The sequence below is a fragment of the Rhinopithecus roxellana genome, chromosome 3 (assembly GCF_007565055.1).
Source record: "Rhinopithecus roxellana isolate Shanxi Qingling chromosome 3, ASM756505v1, whole genome shotgun sequence".
Classification (NCBI taxonomy): domain Eukaryota; kingdom Metazoa; phylum Chordata; class Mammalia; order Primates; family Cercopithecidae; genus Rhinopithecus; species Rhinopithecus roxellana.
The window spans coordinates 90971793-90986175 of NC_044551.1; the positions used below are offsets into that span (position 1 = coordinate 90971793).

Genomic DNA, 14383 nt, shown 5'->3' on the forward strand with positions numbered 1-14383 from the left:
AAAGGATGGGGATGGGCCATGAATTGATAAATGTGAGGCTGCATGCTCCTTAGACTATTCTTTCTAATTCTGTAGATATTTGAAAGTGTTTGATACAAGTTTTAAAAGCAACAAAATATAAAACCACTTGTTGAATGAATTACTGAAATACATTGTCTGATTCATCATATTTAGCCTGATAATATAATTCCTTGAGGACAGGGACAAAGTCTATTTTCCTTTCCACTCTGAATGCTTGAGTGCCCGGATGTGAAGGACCTTAAATAAATTTCAATGAATAAAAGAATAAATGAGTGGATATACAGATTAATTATGTAATCCCACCAATCCATAGAGATATGTGGGACATTAAATCAATTCTGCTGCCATGCAATGCTAGATAGAAACAAAGGAGTAAGTTTGTGGCAAGACTAACACTTTGCAGGAAAATGTCATAGTGAAGAATTTTAGGCTTTCCTTAGTTTTGTTGTTATTTTTATGGTCACATTTTTATCCTTTGGTTCAAACACTTAGGAGGTCTGCAGTACCTGTTAAATAAAGGTGAACAGAAACAATGAGATTTTTTACCTTGGTAATCCCTGTCTTAGATCCCTCTTGAGGTAGTGATCAGTTTCCGGATATGAAATTCTAATGATAGAGGTTTTTGTATTTTTACCTTTATTTTAAACTATGTCTAAAACCAGAGTCACTGGATTATACAGCATTTGTGATGCTCTATTATCTTCTATCACTAAATACAGAATGTGCCTTTAGATGACAGCTTTGCATTCAGTGCTTGCTGGTCCCTTACCTTTATAGGAGATGACTGGGTGCTCAGCTCTCTGGCACTGAGTCGTACCCTGGGCCTCTGGGCGAGCGAGTCTCCATAGCCCCAGGCTTGAGAACAGCCATGCTATAACACAGGTTCCCTTCATGGTGGGCAAGGGGCCTCTGACTCTGGGCTCGTGTCTTCTAAACAGAAGCTCTTCTTCCCCTCATGTGTGGAAAGTGCCTAAAACACACAAAAGAGAAGAATCGGATGACCGTGAGTTCATTTTCCGGTGGATGGTCTTCTGGTAAAACTCCCTCACTAACATTAAGGTTACACTTTGTTGAGCTAGAGGAGAGCTTGGAGGGCTCAGACCAGCATATTTTGTCTACGTCATATCCCAGGCTGTATGAATGCATGCGTGAGTGTGTGTATCTCAATACAGACCTCTCATTCTCCCAATAATTGCATGACATAGCCCATTTGTTTTAAACGAGAAATGCTCAAGCTTAAGCTGTACTGTCATCACACTCACTCCGAAGGAATGTAGATTCATAGATGGGATTGGCTGGATTTCCCTTGGCCACCTGTCCTAACCCTTTGTGCAAACACAGATCTATATGTGGAAACCCTACAAATACCTGCCCATCCCTTTTTAACATTTAAAAGACTTATTCTTAAGAAGGCCATGGCCATTGTCTTTTACCAATAAACTGATGAATATTATGCTATGCAACTTTAACAAATCATCACGATTTGCTAAATTCTGTATTTTGTGATGCAGGATAACCTTTTAAAATTGTAGATAATCCGCCTGCAAAATATCTGGCTAGAGATCAAGTGTGAATCAAATAAAATCTATATTGAGCACCTACTGGGTGAAATAAAAGTACTATGCCGGGAAACTTTAAAGATTATGAACAATTTAAATGATTAACAAGCATTAAAGTAATATAAGCCTGTAAAAATAACTATGATCCAAGCTGTTAGCAAATCTTTAAAAGAACAGGAGTGCTGTGGGAGTCAAGGGAGAGTGCGATTGCTACAGAGAAGGATCTATGACGGGTCCATGGAGGGGCTCAAATCTGAGTGTAATGCTGGAGGATAAGGAGGATTTCAACAGATGGAGGTTTCTAGAATGGCATTCCATTCCCAGGGAAGAGAATGAAAAGGCACATTGGAGGGGCAAGAGGAAGAGGTATGCAACATGTTTTAGGAATGGTGTGCCATACTCGATCCAGGAAATTTAAAGGGAAGCATTAGGAAGAGCTTACAGAGTAGGTTAAGATTTGGAAGGCAAACTACACTAAGGTGTGAGGTCTTTATTTTCAGGCAACAAGCTACCATAGTATACTAATGTTAGAAGATCTTATTAATATTAATAAGGCCATTATCACAATAGTGTACCTAGGAAATTAGGCAGATGAGAGCATAGAAATGGAGAAGTCAATTTGAGCCATTACAATTGTTAAGAAGAGAAATAAATGAAGCAGTGACTTTGGTGGTGTCAATGGGAATAAAAAGGCAAACACAGTACACAACGACTGTGGGTAAAGGAAACTATGGCAAATTAAAGATGGCCACAGATCTGGCATTCCTCACACTGAGAGGTGGAGCTATGTTCTCCACCTAGAATCTGGGTTGGTTCAGTGACTGCTCTGCTCATTTCAATACAACAGAAGTCATCTTGTGCTAGTTTCCAAGCCCAGGCCCTAAAAGCCTGGCAATGTGCTACACCCTGCAGCTTAGAACACATTCTTTAAGACACTGAGACACTAGGTCAGAAGTCCAACTACACTGAGATGGCCATGCTAGAGAGAACACGTTTAGGTGCTCCAGTTTTGGGGTCACACATGAGCCCAACTCTCCAGCCATGAGTGAAGTTGAAACCCATTGAGTAATTTCAGTAGATACTATGAGAGCAAAAGAATCTCTCTGTTGAGCACTGCCCAAACTCCTGACCCCACAAATGTAAAATATAATAAAAGAGTAGTTGTTATAATCTGCTAAATTTTGGGAACACAGAGCAGAGACAGCGATGGACTTAAGAGAGATAATGTAAGTGATTTCAAGGATTGTGATGCCATTCATTTTATTTTTTATTTTATTTATTTTTTTTTTTTTTGAGATGGAGTCTCGCTCTGTCGCCCAGGCTGGAGTGCAGTGGCCGGATCTCAGCTCACTGCAAGCTCCGCCTCCTGGGTTTACGCCATTCTCCTGCCTCAGCCTCCCGAGTAGCTGGAACTACAAGCGCCCGCCACTTCGCCCGGCTAGTTTTTTATATTTTTTAGTAGAGACGGGGTTTCACCGGGTTAGCCAGGATGGTCTCGATCTCCTGACCTTGTGATCCGCCTGTCTCGGTCTCCCAAAGTGCTGGGATTACAGGCTTGAGCCACCGCGCCCGGCCCATTCATTTTAATAGGATAATCAACAGAGGGATTTTGTTTAGATGAGATTAGAATTGTATGTGTGTGTGTGTGTGTGTGTGTGTGTGTGTGTGTGTGTGTGTGTGTGTGTGTGTTTGCGCGCGCGCACACGCGCGCGCACATTAAGTTTAAGACACTTGGCCGGGCATGGTGGCTCATGCCTGTAATCCCAGCACTTTGGGAGGCTGAGGCAGGTGGATCACCTGAGGTCAGGAGATCGAGACCAGCCTGGGAAATATAATGAGATTTTGTCTATACAAAAAATAAAAATAAAAATTGGCCAGGCATAGTAGTGTGTGTCTGTAGTCTTAGCTACTTGGGTGGCTGAAGCAGGAGGATTGCATTAGCCCAGAAGCTCAAGGCTGCAGTGAGCTGAGAAGGTGACACTGGACTCCTGCCTAGGCAACAGAGCAAGACTTTGTCTCTAAATAATAATAATAGTAATTGATAAATACACACATAAAAGAGAGAGGAATTGGAAGAAAATCCAGAGAAAACTGAGGTGGAAAGCTATTAGGGTTCCAGTAAAGAAAGTGAAAGAAAGGAAAGAAGCCTTCGTTAAAAAGGAGTGCTTACCACCTGAACAAATGGTGAGATTTCAAGACAAAGAAAACATAGATTTGAGGGTGTATCAAATTTCACAGTCTGTATTTTCTGAGTCAACCAAATGGGGAGGAAGGATAAGACATGATAATTTAAATTTTGAAATTGAAGAGTAGAAAAATTATGGGTTAATTTCATAGAGGTTTGTTCAATATGAATAAACCTGACCAGAAACCTGAAGGTCCAGCTGAGTTTAGAGTCTCTCATTCCCTCAATATTTACTGAGTGACAACTGCATACCCAGCATGTAAGAATTTGCAAAGGAACCAAGCAGCATGAGGTAAGGCCTATTGTATCCATAAGTAGCAACCATGGAGCTGATATAAGGAAGCCAAGTACAGACTCACCAGGACCAAGAACTTCAGAGCAGGCAGGAGGTTGGTGTCCTTAAGAATGGAAGGAATTGTACAACATTTCCATTGACTAAAACATTCAGATTGGGCAGAGAAATAGGTAATGAGACTGCAAATCAAGACAAGGGAAGCGTATAGCTTCTGTAGGAACAAGAGATGCTGAGCATGAAGGTGGAGGATGGGCTAGGGAGGAAAACGGAGAGCCAGAGGCTCATCTATCCACCAGCTCACAATCCCTGCCCAAGCACAGAGCACTGTAATGGACAAAGAATGAGCAAATGCTCATTGACCCTGGGTTATAACACTGAAAGTATGAGTTTCACTTTTGAAAAGGAGTTACAGTGTGCAACACCGGAGTCTGCTTTAGAACTCCAGTCTAAAGGTAACCAGATGAAGTAGCCTATCTTTTCTGAGCCTCCTGACCTGAGACTTAAGATATGAAATTTTATCAAATTACATATTGTAAAATAAACACTTGTTAGAGGTGCTTTAGATGTGATTTCATTCTGTTAAAAGCAAAGAGGTTTGGGGCACCCATACCAGTTCAGATAAATTATCACAGTCACACAGTAACACATCAAAACAGATCAGCAATGATGAAGATAAAAGGAGAAGGATGATGAGGTGGCAATCAACCCTTAAAACATGCTAGCTCTGTAGTAAGCATGGTGCCAAGCACTCACACCCATGCCTGGCACCCAACAGCCACCTAGAGCCATATCACTGATAAGTCCACTCTCACAGAGCAGCAAGCCATCATGGAGATGGATTGGAGCACTGTCCTGCCATTATCTCCAAGAATGAGTGCAAATCAACTAGGGACTAACAGTACATTCTTTTCTTACACACAGTTTTTCAACGTGCACATCTAAGCCAAGATAGATTCCCCTTCTGCTACTGATGAAGGGCATCATCCAGACCTGCTTGTGACTGAAACTGTCCTTTATTTACAATATGCCGCCCACTCTGATCTTAAGACATGTGACGTTAGAAGCCCTAACATCTTTGCCTCCTGAATGAAAGGAAGAGAAAAATAACACAAGGGTCTGAAATGCTCTTTCCTTGGGATTTGGAAAGCGACAATTAGAGAAGAGGGGAAATGACACATACGGAGAACAGCAGCTAAAATGGAACACGTAGTTTGAGGGTGATGAGCTGAAATGACATGTTTGTCATGTTAGGAAAGAACATTTAATGAGAACAGGTAATTTTTTGAGGTTTATAATTTTCAGACTATAACGTATTACCTTTTTTCTTAAACTAAAGGTATTGTAAACTGTCATTATGGTGACAGGAAAGGGCATTTATAGTCTTCATGTAGAGACGTGGGCTTTTTTGAGCAGCTTACCATGGAAAGCTAACTCCTTGAAGAGTCTTTTCCTCTAAATAGACTCAGCTTTAAATAGCAGGTACCTCCTTCCTGGACTCAGCAGGTCCATCTTGTACTGAATCATGGAGCTCTTGCCTCTCAGTGGTGTAGGAGGAACACATTTATACCAGGGCTTTTAGTGCTCAAGCTCAGCACTATTGACATTTTAGTCGTATAATTCTGTGTTCTGGGCTATTCTATGCCTTTAGCAGCATCCCTGGCCTGTACCTACTAGAGCCAGTAACACCTCCCTCCTATGGCCAACTTTGTGCCAACCAAAATTGTCTCCAGACACTGCCAAATTGCCCCTGATTGAGAACCTCTACTACAGATAGGTAGGTAGGTAGGTACATAGATAGATAGATAGATAGATAGATAGATAGATAGATAGATAGATAGATACATACATACATACATACATACATACATATATACATACATACATACATATGCCTACATGCATAGATAACTTCCCTCTTTGGAAGTTAAAAGAGCTGCCATGACTTGAAAGATTATTCAAAATATGCTTATATAAAACACCAAACTAAATTTGTGTTGAGTCATTCAGGCAAAATTTCAAAATATATGAAATTCCTGTAAATTTCAACTATGTGCTACATTTGGGAAATACATTATGAAGGAATTTTCAAAGGATCAAAGTTGTTCTAACATCATCCTACCAACTCTAGAAAAATAAAAATACATGACGTGAGTTAATATGAAACAAATGATTTTGCCAATATGAAGATTTATTCTAGAAAGCCCGTTTGGGCGACAACATATAAGCATTTTTGGTGCCTCTACTTCAAAACCCCTGAAACCCCTAAACTTCCTTTTATTTTCCTGATGTAGGAGGATATCTCTATAAGCTTGATCTAAATAAGTACAACTCTGTATAAAAGTGTTTGTGCAATAAATAACATTTCTCATTCACTCCCACGCTACAACTGAAACTGAATAGGCTTTGGGGACAGAAAATAACTGCTCCTTTTAGGAAAAAAAAAATGCTGTCAGATAAAAAAGAAATCAAAGGAATAAAAGCTTCCATGAGGCGTTTTGCTTAGGGAACAGTGTCTAACCAGTTATTAATACAGATCCAACATAAGCTTAATGTACTTTTCAGAAGAGGCTGGGTTTCTTCTGAGCTATAGGCCTATCATGAAGATGGATATAGCCTAATCTGTTGTTACAGTCCAGAGAGTCCACAAACCCCTCCTGGGCCCATCCCCTACTTGATGGCATTAGAGACTTCCTTTGGCAAGAGGACAAAGTTTGAGTCAGGTGAGGGAGCTGACCCAGTGAGGTGTCCTCAGAGATGTCTCAGGAAGTCCTGCCCCATGCATGCCACAGCAGGACCATCCTTAGTACCAAAAGGCTAAAGCTAATATTAGAGGCGATTGCTGCATGTGTGTCTCTTAATTAGCAATAGTTATGGCTTGTTATAATGTAAAAAACATAACATCCAGGATTTGCAGAGTTGGAACATGTTTTTTGTTTTGTTTTGTTTTTGTTTTTGTTTTTTCTTGAGACATAGTCTAGTTTTGTTGCCCAGGCTGGAGTGCAATGGCACGATCTCAGCTCGCTGCAACCTCCACCTCCTGGGTTCAAGCAATTATCCTGCCTCAGCCTCCTGAGTAGCTGGGATTACAGGCACACACCACCACACCTGGCTAATTTTTGTGTTTTTAGTAGAGACAGGGTTTCACCATGCTGGTCAGGCTGGTCTTGAACTCCTGACCTCGTGATCCTCCCACCTCAGCCTCCCAAAGTGCTGGGATTACAGGCGTGCGCCACCGTGCCCAGCTGGAACATGCTTTTCAAATGTTTGTTTCTGCATTTGTTCTTTCCATTTCTTACCCCTGTTTTAGGGGATCAGATGAACTGCTCACACAGAAACTGGAGTCCCCTCCCAGACTGAATGCAGCAGAACTACTAAAGAATCATTCCAGCAAACCAACCAACCCCGAAGCCATGCCCTACACATCCTGTCAGAGCCAAAGATGGGGTCCAGTGCATGATTGTCAGCTGCTGCCCAGTAAATAGTCCTGCCTATTCAAGAACTCAGGATTCAGCTTCTGCCTTTCAAAAAAAAAATCATGCTTTTCCAGGAATAGCTGAGAATTAGTTTCTTCTTAATCTGTCTCCACTACTCACACTGCAAGACCTTCCGTGTGGTCCCTCTCGCCTCACCAGGGTCCTCAGAGGCAGCCTTGCACACTCAGTAGCCACATCTGCACCCTTGCTGATGCCATGAGCCCCTCATCGGCCTAGTCCTCCCACTGCTCCAGGTACAGACTGTCTTCCATGATCACACCATGGTGGCTGACACCAGCCACAGTAGCAGCTCCTCTCCAGAAACCCAGATTGGACATCAGAGTGCCTGCCACACCACTGCTTCCATGTGAAAGGTTGCCTTGGATAGACCCAGACCTTTTGTGTTTCTAAGTCTTAAGTTTTGCTTCTCTCTTTCATTGTAAACAATCTACACATAGTTCCGATGACAAGTGTATGTGCTTCAACATGCTGAATTGGCTGTCTGAATGAATCCGAGAAAACAGAGCTAGTGTCCTACGGACCATTTATAATCCACCCATCCCCTGCCACTGAGTGAGCCCATTGTGAGGTGGCTTAGGCCCTTGGTACATCTGAGACAAGAAATGACTCAAGGACTCCCAGAATTTGGAAAGTGAACGAGGAAAGAGAAATCACCTAGTCTCTCTTCCCTCTTTGTAGCTCAGAGAGATTAAATAGTGCATGTGAGATCAACGGTGCAGTGACTGGCCACATCAAGACAGGTCCTGCTACCTTCTGGCTATTTATATTCTACAGCCTGAGCTCCCTGCTCAAGCTTCTAAAACCACATACTTGTGGTCACAAGGTCACATGACCTGATCACTCCCAGACCAGGAGCATAGTCTTGTCTCTAGCGAAAATAACTAGGGACGAACCTAAGGCATGAAAACAGGCAGTGTCTCCAGGGTGTCTGTAATCCGTATTAATCCAGCCATATTGAAGGATTTCTTCTGTGGACAAGGTACAGCTTTCTAAGACAGGAGTGAGGATGAAGAGGACGGTAGCCCCAGGACTCCCAGATCACAACTCAGAGTAGTCAAACAAAGAAAAATCTCTTTTTATATTTATGAAATAAAAGTAGCAATAGAAGCACAGTTGTTGGAAACAAAGAAGGAAGAAATCCTCCTGAATGGGGGAATATAGAAACCGCAATTTTAAAGAGGTTCAAGTTAGAGTGTTCAATGAAGCAGGAATAAACAATCCAGGAGAATCACAGCCCCGGTGTGTTTAGGACTAGAAGGAATGTATTACATGAATCTATGCTCTTTTCTTGCTGCTGTATCAGATATTCTAGGTACAGTGCAGGAAATGGAATTAAATGAAGAATCAATAAAACAATAAAGTTAAGTTAATGCAACGTTCAAGTAAATAGATTCTTCTAATCTTTTTCAAAAACAATAACTGAACATTTTATTATTTGGGAAATACAGTGAAATTAAAGGTTTCCTCTTATTACATTGAGCCCATAAGGGGAATCAGGATGTTCCCACAAATATATCACATCTCTTCAATTGTTATAGTGCACTTATCAAGAAACAAGATCTTTTTTATATGATTTTAACCCATGTGTCCTGATTGCCAAGTTTCAGCTGAAAGAAGTTTGTCATAAATGAATCAGGGAAACATCTTTAGGAATGTGTTACTGAAACATGGACCACCCTTAACTCCAGAAACACCACTCACTGCCACCTTCAGGTAATCGAAGAAGTTGGCTTTGTTACTCACAGATTTTCATCACATGTGAACTCAGAGGAGATGGAATTTTATGGCTATATAAAAGGACCTCATGATATAAAATGGAAAAAAGCAAACATTAAACTATTTTATATATTTCAATAATGGTTCGGCTCCAGTGACCTTCTTTTATATCTCTCTTCAAAGGGAATTGTTATTACACATTTGTCTTCTTCCCCTTGTTTAGCTCCAGATCGCCTGGAGGAACGATAAAAATAAATGAAGTCCATTAGATAAAATTATTATTTACACAAAGGCAATATTAATTTTATCTGTCAGCAGGTTTTAAAACTAAGTGAAAGTTCATTCAATCTACTTCTGTGTCAGCTAAACCAACAAAAGCCCTTTCTAAGAAAAAAAGAAAAAAGTACTTAAATAATGGGCTTTCAAGGCAATGTAACTACCTGGGCAATTTCGAAAGAATTTACCTAGAGACGTTTCCTCAGGGCAGGAAATTCACGTGGACACACTAAAATATTCCAGTTATAAATGGCGCTCACCATATGAAGTTACTATTCATAGCTCTCATTCGCTTTTAGCCAAGATGTACAAGAATGGAGCGCCATTTTCTCTCTCGTCCACCGCACGATGTGGAGTCTATGCCCAAACAGAAAAGCAACGCTACCACAGTGGGAAGAAAAGATGATACCCTTCTACTGTCATCAGTCTGGTCGATATCACTGATCACCTCCTGCTTGTGAAATCCAGGGAGCTTATACAACTAGTCATCTCCATGGCCTTTGTGACCACTGACCTTTCCTTGAATATCTCCTGACATCCTCTCTTCCCTGGATTCTGTAACTCCCCAATCTCCCTGCATTTACTTCACATCTAGCATTCTCCTCAAGTGAAAGTACACGCCAATCTCTTCTGAAAGTTCATTGTTTTCTCCATCTACACATTCTCAGAGGCCCTTTTCTTCAGACTCATGTGATTTCACATGGTCTGTAAAAACTGGTGGCTCTCAAATCTAGACCCTCTCCCCAACCTCTGTATACAATCTAGACCCTTACATCAAAATACAGGTATTTACATAAAAAAGCCAGTGTAATTACTCTGAAGCAGACCTCGTTATCTGTCTTCAACAGCTGTCTCCCTTGTGTCTACTTCCTCTCATAACTAACTACACCATCGCTCAGACAGTCAACTCAGAGCTCAAGGGACACCCACCATTCCCTCCTCCTCCATTTTCCCAAAACTCACTCCTCATTTTGTCAGTGTCTTGACAATCCTTCCCTTACCCACTTCTGGAATCCAGGCCCTCCTCTCCATCCTGACCAACATCCTGTAGTTCTTACCTCTGCAATTTCAGCCATTTTTTGTTGTTGTTGTTGAGTTTCCTTGCTGCTAATCCCAACCCTTAAGCATCACCTCTAAGGAGCCTTCTATGAATTTTTTCCCACTTTTCTCTCATCCCTATCTGACCCCACTGTACGTTGATTCTTATTCCTATTACAGCCGTTATCATCCTGAACTACAATTACCTGTGTATCTGCCTCCTTCTAAAACAAGGCTATGAAAGCCTCAGTCTCCAGACAGTACTGGACATAGTGCAGACAAACAATCAACACCTGAAAAGTGGATTGATGGAGAAAAAGAATGCAAATCCACATGTGCCTCTCTACCTTACCTCTGTACCTCTTTACAGTATTAGCACTTCCATTAAAATGCTATCCAAGTTCCCTCTTCTTCTATGACTCTGCCATTCATTGTCACAGATGTTTTATCCCTCTTTTAAAATTCTCTTAACATCTGGTCCAAATACAAAGATTCCCATGGTTTTGAAAAATGTCCTTTCTAAATGTCATAATTTTCCAATTAATGGTCAAAGGTATGAAGGGATTACTATAGCCAGACAGACTAAAAAAAAGGGAGGGTCCCCTGGACCTGGAAACATGAAAGCAGACAGAAGATATAACCAAATGTACGAACCCTGAGGGGGTCAGATAAGTTATTCCAGCACAGATAATTCGCTGGAACCACCTGAAATGTCAAAGGACAAAAAAAGGAGGACATTACAATTCACAGCAGAAAGAAACTTACTGAATTAATAATTTTAGGCTAAGAAATACAAATACCTTAAAATATCAGATAAATTTACAGTAAATAGACTGCTAATATGCTTAGATAAACTAGACTATTTAGCAGAAAGGCCTCTGATGTGATGTTTTCAGATTTTAGTCAGGAATAACATGGTGTATATCTGATGAAACCTCTTAAATCCAATGGACTAGACATGTCAATGTTGATACATTTGAGTTAATTAAAATTTGTCACAATCTTTGGTCTCAAAAAAAAAGTCAGACCTCTAGAGCATTAATTATCATTTTCGGTGAGTATATTAAAAATAAAAATAAGAAATTCATCCTAAAATAAAAATTACCAAGACATATCCTATAAAAATCAAAGATTTCACTAAGTAGACAATAAAAAAGATACAAAAAATGCAAAGTAGGTTATGTACAGTACTCAAACATCTTTTACAGGTTTCCTAAACTAAACCTGTAAGATAAGCATTCTCATTCCTTGCTATTTTACAGACGTAGAGTCAGGACTCAAGGAGGTCCCATTGCCAAATGGAAGAAGTAAAAATTTTAACAGCTAAGTCCCTGGCCCTACAACCCAGGCTCATCTTGCCGTCCCCTCACTTCTGCAAGGATGGTCTATTGCCTAAGGATTGGGACCCATGCTAGACACACAGGTCATCCAGCTGAAGACATTAAGCTGATGATTTATTTCTACCAACTAACTTCTCGTCGAACCTGAAAACGTGTTTTCTTAGAGATGAAAATTTTACTAAGTAACTAGCTGCGGCATCGTTCACTGACTCTGCGACCAGAGACCTCACTGACCAGGATTTAATCCAGCAAATGCCACAATAGCTTTGTCCGTGTCATGTGCCCTCCTCTGTTCGCCATCTATACACCCTTGCTTGAGGCAGGGGTGGAGGGGTGGGGTGGGCCCGTGGCTCATTCAGTCCCATGACTTAAATAATATTTACCAGCTGGTGAATGTAAGTGTACATATCACCTTCAACCTGTGCCTGAAACTGCAACTTCCATCTGCCTCTTCACCTCTACCTGAGACAAAGAATTGTCTCCAAACTAACCAGGACCAAGCAAACCACTGGTGGTCCCCCTTCCCCAACCTGCTTCTTGGCTGAGTCTTCGCCATCACAGCTGGAGTCATTTTGGATTGCTCTAATTCCCCCTCACAACACTCTAAACCATAAGAAAATCCCATCACTACTTCCTCAAAAAACGTATATCGCACCCCTTCTCTCTCGTCTGCTACTGCAATCCCACCTCAAGCACCTTCCTCTCTCACCTGGACTTAGCAGAAGCTATTCTAATTTGCCTTGGTGTTTTTCACTCATGCCCCTCAAAAGTCCATTTTCTGTGTTGCATCCAGATAAATGTTTGTAAAGAGCTCATCTGGTTAAGTAATTTTTCCCTGTTCAAAAATTTCCAATAGATCTCTTTGCAACCTCCCTAAAATGCAAGATCCTGATCCCCACCAACAAACCCTCCTCCATGGCCACCTCCCTATTTCTACATGATCTCCAGCCTTCCTGTTCCCTGTGCTCCCACCACACATACGCACATGCACGCATGTGCATGGAACTGCTTTCTGGTCTTGAAACCCACCAAGCTCATCACCTTGCAGATGGCACTTGCTGGTCCTTAGATCCTAGATCTTTTTCTAGATTGTCCCAAGGTCCCTTCTCACTACTCAGGTTTTACTAAAATGTCACGTCTGCCGGAAAGCCTCCCTGGCCACGCAGGCTAAAGCACCTCCCTTCTACTCCATCATTAGATTCCATTATTATTTTATCTTCTTCATATCACTTAAAAATACTTAAAATTGCTTGACTGATATATTTGTGAGTTTGGGGATTTTTTTTTTATCCTATTATATGAAATTGATTTAAAGGATCTACAATTTTCACAGCTTCTTCTTTTAATGTGCTGTATGTACATCAAAGTATCATGTTGTACATCTTAGGTATATACAAGTAAATAAATAAACAAAAATATTCCATAGGCAAACAGATACAGGTATATTCAGTACCTTCAAACGAGGTAAATTGAGGCTGGGAAGCTTCAGTAATGGGACAGAATAAAATATATTGGCGAGCTCAATGACAGCAAAATAGTCTCCAGAGGCCTTTGTCCTCAGTCATCTCAGTGATATTGGATATGTACGCTTGCATGGGAGGAATAATAGGACTTAGATTATGACAGTCAGTTGATGTCCTTATGTGAGTCCTGTTTAACCCACTGGATACAAGTAACTGGAGGACAGAGATTTTATTTTGTTCTCTCGCTATCCTGAGGACCTAGGACACAGTATGACCCATATAAATATTACCTACTGATGGACTAGGTAGTGGAAAGGCCAGAAACCAAGATAGTCATTGTCCAAGTGATGGATAAACTCACTGTGAAGCCCAAGATACATTCTACTAAATAAAGGCAATGAATCGTCCACTTTATTTTGGCCATTGAGTAGCGATCATGGTAAGGTTCAGGAGCGCTGCTATGGAAAAGTACAAGTTAGTTCACAGTTGGCCTATTAGGCGAAACTTAGGAACACAAAGTCAATACAGAATTAACTTCCCCTAAAGCATCTAATGATTAGCATATAGTGTGATGCTATAAAACCTCACATGCTGTGAACATACGGTATCTCATCCTTCAGTTCATTAGCCTGAAATGTGGAGAGGTCATGGAGGACATTACAGTAAAGGTCTTCACGGTGGAAACCTAACCCCCAAGTGTCTTCACTTCTGTATTTGAAAATATTAAAAGCTATGTGATGGGGAATATGTTAATGAAAATACAAAAATGATCCCATCCTAAATATAAAGCCAGAAAAAGTAATGACAGATGGCACCCATTTGGTAAGCAGTTCCTAAATACTGAAGGGGTTAAATACTGTTGCTAGATGCCTGATTGTCTCCTTTCTCAGTCCAAAAGAGTGAGAACCATCTACGGTGCTCCTCAGCCTACAAAGTCCCAGCGATCCGCCCTGCCTCCAACACTAGTTTAGGAGAGGCAAGCTTGCATAGATAGGA

At 41.0% G+C, this 14383-nt stretch overlaps 1 long non-coding RNA gene across 1 annotated transcript in view; it reads right to left on the reverse strand.

The window, feature by feature from the left end:
* Window positions 1–917: 917 nt before the first annotated feature.
* The window catches only part of LOC115896535, a 174788-nt gene continuing 161322 nt past the window's right edge, over window positions 918–14383 (reverse strand). The window contains exon 3 of the long non-coding RNA XR_004056444.1: window positions 918–991. This is a non-coding gene — a long non-coding RNA (uncharacterized LOC115896535). The remainder of the gene's footprint in view (window positions 992–14383) is intronic.